Source organism: Camellia sinensis, chromosome 4 (assembly GCF_055761805.1).
Source record: "Camellia sinensis isolate YWXY chromosome 4, ASM5576180v1, whole genome shotgun sequence".
Taxonomy (NCBI): Eukaryota; Viridiplantae; Streptophyta; class Magnoliopsida; order Ericales; family Theaceae; genus Camellia; species Camellia sinensis.
Window position 1 is genome coordinate 169,853,449 of NC_138964.1, and position 10,535 is coordinate 169,863,983.

Genomic DNA, 10,535 nt, shown 5'->3' on the forward strand with positions numbered 1-10,535 from the left:
ATCGTTATGCTTCATTGTGTAAACCCAGACACTTCTTGAGAAATCATCAATGAACGACACAAAGTATTGTTTACCTCCCAAAGAAGCATTTTTGGAAGTATCCCATACATCAGTGTGAACGTAGTCTAGAATCCCTTTGGTACGATGAATAACAGTACCAAACTTGATTCTTGTTTGCTTGCCCAATACACAAAGCTCGCAGAACTCAAGCTTCCCTGTTTTGGCGTCTTTCAACAGGCCTTGCTTTACCAATCCATGTAAAGCCTTTTCTCCAGTATGCCCTAAGCGCACGTGCCAAAGTCTGGAAGTGTCTAACGCATCATCCTCTGAGCTGGTGAAGACATCCACTCTCCCTATGACTATAGAGCCATTTAAGAAATATAAATCTCCTTTTTGAGTACCTGTAGACACCCCATTTTTGACCGACCTTAAGACTCAGACGTCACCGATTGAGCGCTTGGTGATATTACGTAATGTGCTCGTTCAGAAGTTTCAGAGTCACGGCCGTGAGCCCTGCCTCCGGACTTCCGAACCCTCTTTTGTGCTTTGCCTCGGTTTGCGAACCAGGCTCAGTTTTCTCTATTTCTTTTCCTGAGGGGAGGGAGAGGTCCCGTAGACCATCTCTCAGTGGCCGTGGGCTACATTTGGTGGCCGTAGGCCATTTTGCCCATTTCGGAGCCCGGTTTTCGATTTTTCGGGACCATTGGCCATGTGCCTCGGTTCGGGACCGCCTAACCATCTCCGTTTGTTCTGATTTTTGGCATACATCTTATTTGCTCCCTTTTGAGGGACACTGGTGTCTGAGAAACCCACTTCGTGGCCGAATGCCACTTTCGGTGCTTAACAGCCCATTTTCGGGACCTCGAACTGCGCGTTTTGGCCCCCGAACATTCGTTTTGCAATGGTTTTCGTTCATTTTTGGCAGGTACCTCTGTTTTATCACTGGGAAGGCCGTAGAAGGGTGGGAGGCCAGTAATTGTTGCAGCAACCAGTTATACATCCTCCGACGCCCTCCGACGCCCGTTTTTCACACTTCCGGGCTAATGTTGAACACCTTGGGGTCACATTCTTGAACTTTCAACCACATATTTGTGATGTACACACTTGGGAGGATCCTAAAAGTTGGTGGCCGGCCAGTAATTCCACCTGGCCCTTTTGAACCCCTCCTTCCGGGCTAATGTTGAACACCTTGGGGTTACATTCTTGAACTTTGAACCACATATTTGTGATGTACACACATGGGAGGACCCTAAAAGTTGGTGGCCGGCCAGTAATTCCACCTGACCCTTTTGAACCCCTCCTTCCGAGCTAATGTTGAACACCCTTGAGCCACTTTCTTGGACTTTTAACCACAGGGTTGTATTGTACACACATGGGAGGACACCATCATGTGGTGGCCGGCCACTAAACCAGCTTGACCCTTTTGACCCCTAGCCGGCCGGCCACCTGCAACCAAAGTACTTGGCCGGCCGTGATCCTCACACTGTTCACTTTACAGCTGTATAGCTTTATCCCCCAGAAAATATCAATATCCGCGGGATATTTTGTGGGGGAAAGTTGGCCTCCTTTTCCCCCACCTTTACACCCCCTTTTTGGTCCATATAACCAGCAGGCAATATCATATTTTGGGGTTAGAAAAAATTGTCTTCAAGCCTCAAGACATATATCTCCCTCCATCTTTCTCATTTTCCTAAAAATCCCTAAGTCCTACACCTTGTTTTCTTCATCACCACCAAGCTCTACCACCACCACTCCATTTCAGCAGCAAGAGGAAGAATTCCAGCAGCTAAGAGGTAACAAATTTGGTCCAAGAAGCAACAAAAGCTTTGGTCTTCAAGGGTGAGTTGCACTTCACCCTTTTGGGCCCTTTTCTTGTATCTTTTGTAATCCCTCTATGCTTTTTGCTTTGAGCTCCGGCCATAACTGAAAGTGGCCTTCTTTTGAGCTCATTTTCATGTCTCATTAAGGGCTCAACCCTGTTTGAGCCCTCCAACTTGCACTTGCTTCATTATCCCTCTAAAATGTCATTTTCTTACATGGTATTTTTAGCTTGTGTGTGATTTGTTTTGGAGCATGTTGTAAACTGATAATAGGCTTATTTTGAGCCCCTCTTCAACATTGAAGAAGGGCTCAACACTATTTGGGGCTTCCATGTTGTACTTGCCTTTATACTCCCTTTTTGGTCCCATTTTTGCATGCTTTGGCAGCCTATTGTGCTTTTGTTTTTGGCCATTTTACAGCACTGAAAATAGTCTTATTTTGGTCCATTCTTCATGTTTCATTTAGGGCCTTTCATGGTTTGGGACTTCCATATGCCACTTCATGTTATATCTCTCTTTTGGTCCCCATTCTTGCACGTTTTGTTAGCCTATCATGCTTTTGTTTTTGGCCATTTTACAGTTCTGTAAATAGTCTTATTTTGGCCCATTATTCATGTTTCATTAAGGGTCTTTGGCCGTTTGTGGAATATTTTGTATACTTTGTGTTATAGCCACTTTTGAGCCTCATTTTGCATTGCATTTCTAGGATATTTGTATACTGTTTTGGCCATTTTACAGTTCTGAAAATAGTCATATTTTTGGTCCCTCTTCAATGTTGTAGAAGGGAATTTTTCAGTTTGGGCTTTTCATATACCACTTGCCTCTTTGGCCACCTTTTGGCCCTTTTTCTTGCATGAGAGTGCAGCCATACCTGTGTTTGTTTTTGGGGTTTTTACAGTTCTGAAAAACATCATATTTTGGGCCCCTCTTCAACTTTGTTGAAGGACCCTAACCTGTTTGAGGGCATCAGCTATGAGTTGCTTCTTAATCCCATGTTTAGGGCCATTTCTTGCATGCTAGTTTTGCCCTATCTTGGTTTGCTGTTTGGCCATGATTTGTGCTAGTAAAATGCTAACTTTTGGGCTTCCTTGCTTCTGTCTTTACATTCCATGTACCAATTTTGCATGTTTGGTATAGCTATAGGCCATTTCAGGTGCCAAAATTCGTGTTTCGGGACTACTCCGCGCATCGGGTGTGTTTTCGCCTCATTTCGGGGCTGTTTTCCCCCACGTTCCATTGCTGAAAATCCATTAGCATGCTCATATCACATTTCCATGTCATTTACATTGCGCATGTCATTGCCTCGGTTTGCGTGCCCGTGTGCACGCATTTCGAGGCACTTCATTTTCATCCATCGGCCTCTTATGTGAGTGTGGCTGAGGCTCTCTCATGTTAGTGTAAGCCCATATCATATCCGTGTCATTTGCATTGCATATGCCATTGCCTCGGTTTGCGTGCCCGTGTGCACGCATTTCGAGGTACTTCATTTTCATCCATCGGCCTCTTATGTGAGTGCGGCTGAGGCTCTCTCATGTTAGTATAAGTCCATGTTGCATTCTATATGCCATTTTAGCCATATTGCATTGCGTATGCCATTGTCTCGGTTTGCGTGCCCGTGTGCACGCATTTCGAGGCACTCCATTTTATTCATCGGCCTCTTATATGAGTGCGGCTGAGGCTCTCTCATGTTAGTATAAGTCCATGTTGCATTCTATATGCCATTTCTATGGCATCGCATTGCGTATGTCATCGCCTCGGTTTGCGTGCCCGTGTGCACGCATTTCGAGGCACTTCATTTTCATCTATCGGCCTCTTATGTGAGTGCGGCTGAGGCTCTCTCATGTTAGTGTAAGCCCATATCGCATTTCATATCATTTGCATTGTGTATGTCATTTTCTCAGTTTGCGTGCCCGTGTGCACGCATTTCGAGGCATCTCATTTTCACAGCATAGTGCATACTAGGTTGTATCTTAGATCGCATTCATGCATTTCCTCGGTTTGGTGCCCGCGTGCACGCATTTCGAGGCATCTCATTTCATAACATTGTGTATATTAGAATTTTATCTTAGTTGCATTTCATGCATGTCATGCATATTGCATTGTGTTTGGAATAGGAGTTAGCCCGGGCACGGGAAACGAGGTGCATTTCGTACTCCGAGTGACGAAATGCGTCTCAATTCCCAGTCATCGACACTCCGGATTACCCATGATGGAGTTAGGTTTTTGTTGTGTTTTCATGTGCATTCATCCTATATTGAATTGTGCAATTCGACTCCTCGGCCATCATGCCTCAGTATGCGTGATTGGTGGCACGAGGATCGAGGCATGCATCTATCTGTGAAAATACATTGCTATGCCCCTTTCCTGCTCTCTGTTACAGCAAAATGAAGAATCAGCAAACTTCCGGAGTTTGGCACGCTTTCCAAGAATAACTGCTAAACAGAGGCTGATGGGGGCATCCCGGTGGATTTCCGCGCAAGGTAGCCCAGACATGCATCATTCATCGAAGCAAGGCAGTCCCTGGCTTGCATGCCAGTTTTATTTACTTTCTTAGTTAATTTGATTTAATTAATTAGGAATTTGTATATTATTCGGACTGTAATATTTGGACTGTAATATTCTTTCATTTGGGACTGTATTATTTATTCGGACCCTCTGCGCGAGGGCACAACTGTAATAAGTGTGCGTGTGTGTGTTGTATGTCTTCCAACCCCACGTCTTTCTCCCTTTTATTTATCCGCTTATGATGGTTAGATTAGGGCATATTTCAATTAGCATACAGTATGATAGCATGTTTGCATTCATTCATCTGTTTTGCATGCACCGGGCTCGGCGCATCATACTAACTGCATTGTACTTTCAATTCCCAAGTTGAATACATGATAGTTGTAGCATCTCATATGCCATGTTTAGAATAGCCGAGCCTGCTATAGTTGCATTTTGCATGTGTTGCATTAGGCATCTCTGTATACTTAGGATTCATGCATGATTTCTAATGTAGTTTCTATTTTGGCTTGGAGTACCCGGTAAGTTTTATGCTTTAGCATCCTTGCATGCGTGTGAGTGACTGCCATGAATAGCATGCTTACCATGAGGCTATATGCTTACGTGATATAACTACCTGAATGCCTGTGGGTGAAGGTTGGGTTACTTAAATTGGAATAAATCATCAAATGTTTTAAGCCTACTTGCGAGTAGCAAACCACCTTTCAAAAATAAACATGAAATGCTTTGTTCCAATTCAGGCGATCCAGTCTATACTTGTATGCTGTGCGCATCACATAGTAACCTAGGCTAATAACCGGAATAAGAACACACAAAGTTTTCAAAAATAGATATCATGGTTAGTAGAGGCCGATCTTTGATCGGGCGAGCGGGGGTGCTCACGAAGTGACCTTCCCCAATCGTACCCAAGTTCCCGAGCCGAGGCAACTTTGGTGATGACGGACACGTGGCCTTTGGCACCCAGTCAGGGTTTCCTAAATTTTCCAAAATAAAATATTTAGGTGGCGACTCTGTATCTGGCAAAGCAGTCCATGTTTGGCACTTCTTTCAAAAATCTGTTTTTTCTCAAAACGATTTGCCAGATTTGGACTCTTTGGTTCAGACTTAGAACCGTGACTACGAAGTCGAGTCCGAGCTGTAGCGAGGTCCCCCGCGGGCTTGTTACAGTACCCTTCATTGCAACAAATGCTCCTCAAACAACTTTGAGGACTTTACTTTCCATAGTTACTCTATAACCTTTGGAGTCTAGAACTCCCACTGAGATGAGATTCTTCATCAAATCCGGTACATACCGAACATCTTCAAGAATTCTGATTGCTCTATCATGCATCTTTAGTCGAATTGTTCCAATCCCCTTTGTCTGGCAAGCTTGGTCGTTGCCCATCAGTACAATTCCTCCATTAAACTCTTGTAAGCTCGAGAACCACTGCTTGTTAGGACACATTTGGTAGGAATATCCGAAATCTAGAATCCATTTATCAGATGGCCAAGTGATGAAACTGTGAAGGCTAATCCTTCACCATTATCTCCATCTCGTGCAACGTTTACCTTTTCATCTTTCTTATCTTTATGGGGACAATCTTTTGCCCAATGCCCCTTCTAGCGACATGCAGCACACTCATCTTTTGCAAGACGTCATCTATCTGATGATCTCCCTCTGGATTTTGAGCGAGACTTTTCCCACCCTGTATATCTTCTGTTATTCATCCTGCCTTTGACTGTCAATGCCTCTGATGCCGAGTCCCTGTTTTTAGACTTATCTTTCCTTCTAAACTCATTATTTACCAAGGCGTTTAAAACATTAACATACTTGATCTTTTCTTTACCATATAGTAAAGTGGTGGTGAGATGATCATATGTGTCAGGTAAGGAATTCAACAATAACAGTGCTTTATCTTCGTCATCAATTTGAACATCCAAGTTTTTCAAATCGACAAGAATTTTGTTGACATTGTTCAGCTGTTCATTCATCGAAATACTTTTCTTGTAGTCGAATCGAAACAACATCTTCTTCAAGTAGAGCCAGTTCATAATGCTTTTTGTCATGTATTTGTCTTCCAGCGCTTTCCAAATCTCCTTCGTAGTACCATATTCTGTGAAGGCGTACTTTTCTTTTTTTGCAAGGCAAAGTCGGATGGAACTATAGGCCAGGAAATTCACTTTCTCCCATTTTATCTCGTCTAAGTCATCTGGTTTGTCTCCCAGAGTGAAGTGCAGGTTCATCCAGACAAGCATATCTTTAACTTCGCATCTCCACATGCCGAAGTTGCTGCTTCCATCAAACTTTTCTACTTCGAACTTGGGACAACGGGGTCCAATGCCTAGAGTTACTTGTAGTCACTGGGTTACTTATGGACTCGATTGATCTGATCTCTGTAGATTTCGCCATTGAAACTGCTCAATAATCTCCACCACAAACAATAACGAACGCTTGAAATGCCCACAACACGACAAAGTCTAAGCCCCTAAAAAACTTCATTGGAAATTTGGGTTCGAATCTCAAAAAATGGAATCCGCGATTGTGTCTGGAATGGTTGATTTAGCTAGGAAAGCACTTTCTCCACTTATTTAGGAACCTCAATGAAATTTCTCTAAATTTAGGGGCCAAATTACAATTTCCCAAAACTCCAGGGACCTTACTACAATTTATAGAAGTTTCAGGGGCTAAATTACAATTTTAACAATATTAGGGACTGAAATGTAATTTCTTAAACTTTCAAGAACCTCCCTGTAATTTAAAAAAAATTAACTGACTGGGCTGATAACGTGGCAGATGTGGAAAACATGTGTGCTAATGTGTCGATGACGTAGCGGTTGAGCTATTACTGGCGTGGCTTCACATATGGTAGTATATGGCGCGAATGTAGCAGCTGAGTTGTTGATGACGTGGCAGTACGTGGCGTTGATGTGGCAATGACATGGCGATGGCGTGTTAGCTTCCAAAAATAATTTAGAAATTTGTTTGTGGAGGGTTTTGAACCCTTGACCTTAAGCTTCGAACCAAAGCTCTAACCACTATGCCAAGTGTGAACTCGTGTCGTATTAGTGCACAAGTGAGTACTACTTAAAGCCTTTAGCACAGGTTGACTTCTTCAGCCTCTCCTTCTTTATCGGACTGAACTTTTTGGCAAGTCTCCGGCAAAACTTCGGCAAGCGTGTGAGGGCGTATGAAGTGTCCTTATGGGTTGGTCTTTTTGGGTCTAAACTACTCTCGTTGAGACGGTCGTCCTAGTAGGCTGAAAACTCGATTTCGATAACTTCAAAATTTTTAGTTTGCAGAAAATTACTCTGTTTTTCGCACAACAATGCTCTGATACCAATTTGTTGTGCCTAGGAGGTAGAAAACAATAACACACAAGCCCACAAGCAAGAACACACAAAGATTTATGTGGTTCGGCAAATTGCTTACGTTCACGAGCAGTGGATTTCACTATATGGAGAGAAATGCACATATTGCAACAATGGAGGAGGCGGAGGAGACAATAATCTCACTCTACTCACACTCACACTTACACTCACACTCACTCAGTTGCTTACACTTTGTAACTCTCTCACTCTCTGATTTCACCACACAAAACTCCTCTAATTTACTACCCATTTATAGATTTAATGGAAGAGCCAAGCTGTCGACAACATTAAAGGCAACCACCAACAAGATTAGCCACCCTATTATGAGTAGCTCGGCTTAATGTTTAGCTTTTTCATTTTTTCTTCAATCAGCAACCATCATTGACAAGGAAAATCTTAGCCAATATTCAACAAAAGCTCCACATAGTTATGTTCCCATGGCTAACCTTTGGCCATATGATCCCATACTTAGACCTCGCCAAATTAATTGCCCGAAAGGGTCACAAGATTTCCTTTGTATCATACCTAGAAACATCTAACCCTTGCTAAACATGCCTCATAATTTATCTCCTTTCATACATTTTGTTGAGCTCCCATTGCCCCACGTCGACGACCACCTCCCTTAAAACGTAGACGCCACCATGGACATCCCCTCCTACCATATTCCTTACCTGAAGAAAGCCTTCGACGGACTTGAGACTGGGTTGGCTGGCTCCATGAAAACGCAGAGGCCACCATAGACGTCCCCTCCGACCATATTCCTTACCTGAAGAAAGCCTTCGACGGACTCGAGAATGGGTTGGCTGGCTTCCTTCAAGCTTCCGCACCTGATTGGATCATTTATGACTTTGCTCCTTACTGGTTGCCACTTATCACCACCAAACTCAACATTTCTCACGCCTTTTTCCTCATCATCAATGCCTGGCATATAGCTTTCTTTGGTCCGGCATTGGCTTTGATCGACGGTTCTAATGATACCCCGATAGAGCCAGAGCAGTTCACTATCCTACCTAAGTGGATCCAATTTCCTACCAACGTAGCCTATCGCCTCTATGAGACAAAACGAATCCTAGCTTGTGCAACAAATAATGCTTCTAGGGTTTCTGACTTATATTAATATGGATCGGTAGTGTTGGGGTGCGATGTCTACGCCATACGACACTACATAGAGTTTGAGCCCCAATGGTTTACTCTCCTCCAAGATCTTTAACCCAAACTTGTAATTCCACTCGGCTTGATGCCACTGGCCGTGGTTTCATACGGTGGTGTCAACAAGATATGGCTTTCAATCAGTGAGCGACTCAACAACCAAAATAATGGCTCTGTGGTTTACGTAGCATTGGGGAGCGAAGCCATGCCGAGTCAAGAAGAAGTCATTGAGTTGGCCTTGGGTTGGAGCTCTATGGTTTGCCCTTTTTCTGGGCATTAAGGAAGCTGCCTGGTTTGAACAAGTCTGAATCGGTGGAGCTGCCGAATGGGTTCGAGGAGCAAACCAGAAGTCGAGGCGTAGTGTGGAAGAGTTGGGTGCCTCAATTGAAGATATTGGGTCATGAATCAGTGAAAGGTTTCTTGACTCACAATGGATGGAGTTCCGTGATAGAGGGACTTCAGTTTGGGAAACCACTTATTATATTGCCATTCATGGTAGACCAAGGTTTAAATGCAAGGGTACTCCATAAGAAGAAGGTTAGGATTGAGATACTAGAGATGAAGAAGATGGGTCCTTCACAAGGAAATTAGTGGCCGACTCAATCAGATTGGTTATGGTAGACAATAACGAGGGATTAATTTATAGGAAGAAAGTAAGAGAAATGAGTGCCCTATTTGGTGACAAGGTCCTACTTGATCAGCACATGCACAATTTTGTTGAGTACCTCTCCAAAAATAGTAGATGCGTTCATGAAGGTTGAGTTTTAAGTGGAAAACATGGTTTAAATTATGGTATTAGAACTTGTAAAAAGGCTAAAGTAATTGTAATTTATGTTTGTTGTATTTGGATGACCAACGAATAAATAAATAAAAAGACAATGTGTCATTTTATTTTTGATATTTTGTATTTAGATGAATAATTTGATATTTAAATCTCTATAACAATGGAAGACTCTTTTTGAATTCTATTTGGGACATTTGTTCTAGATGTCACCGTGGACAGTTAGGATTAGTTCAATCAGTGGAGTTGTTAGAAATCTATAATTATAAGATGGAAGCAGCTTTCTTCCAGTCTTAGAGGGATTGGGTTGCTGTTGGGCTTGTGGGAGCCCACCACGGGTCCCGGTTCGATAATCCGAACCATTCAATTTGTAAAACTCGTTGAGCACTATATGCTTGTAAAAAATCATGTTGATCGGATATTGATAGCTATCTCATCGGATCAGTTTTCTGTCAACCGTTAATTTGTTCACTGTCCATTTTTTTTTATACAAAACTGATTTAATCACATAGCTATCGATATTTGATCAACGTGATTTTTTATAGACATATAATACTCAACGAGTTTCATACATTGAATGGTTCAGATTATCAAAAAGGGACTTGTAGTGGAACTTGTAGTGGGACCCCACAGGCCCAACAATACTTTCCAGTCCGATCTAGGATTGGAGGGAAGCTACTCCCTTATAAGATATGTATGACACAGGTTAAATGTGGAGGATTAGAAAACAACCTAATGGCATTTTATTTTCAAAGCAACAAATAGTTTGTTTGCATTACAAGATAATGAAAATAAGCCTTTGCTTCAAATAAAATGCATATTACTTAAAAACATAATATTTGTTACTAAGAACTCCATTAACTTAATCCTTGTGAAGACTTCTGCAGTTTTGTAGATGCTCAACAAATTTGTCTATGTAATGGTCATGTCAA

General features: G+C 42.5%; 1 pseudogene; it reads left to right on the top strand.

Moving 5' to 3' along the window:
- The first annotated feature begins 8,910 nt into the window (after positions 1-8,910).
- LOC114276459 (UDP-glycosyltransferase 91D1 pseudogene) lies at positions 8,911-9,583 on the top strand (annotated as a pseudogene).
- The last annotated feature ends 952 nt before the right edge of the window (positions 9,584-10,535 follow it).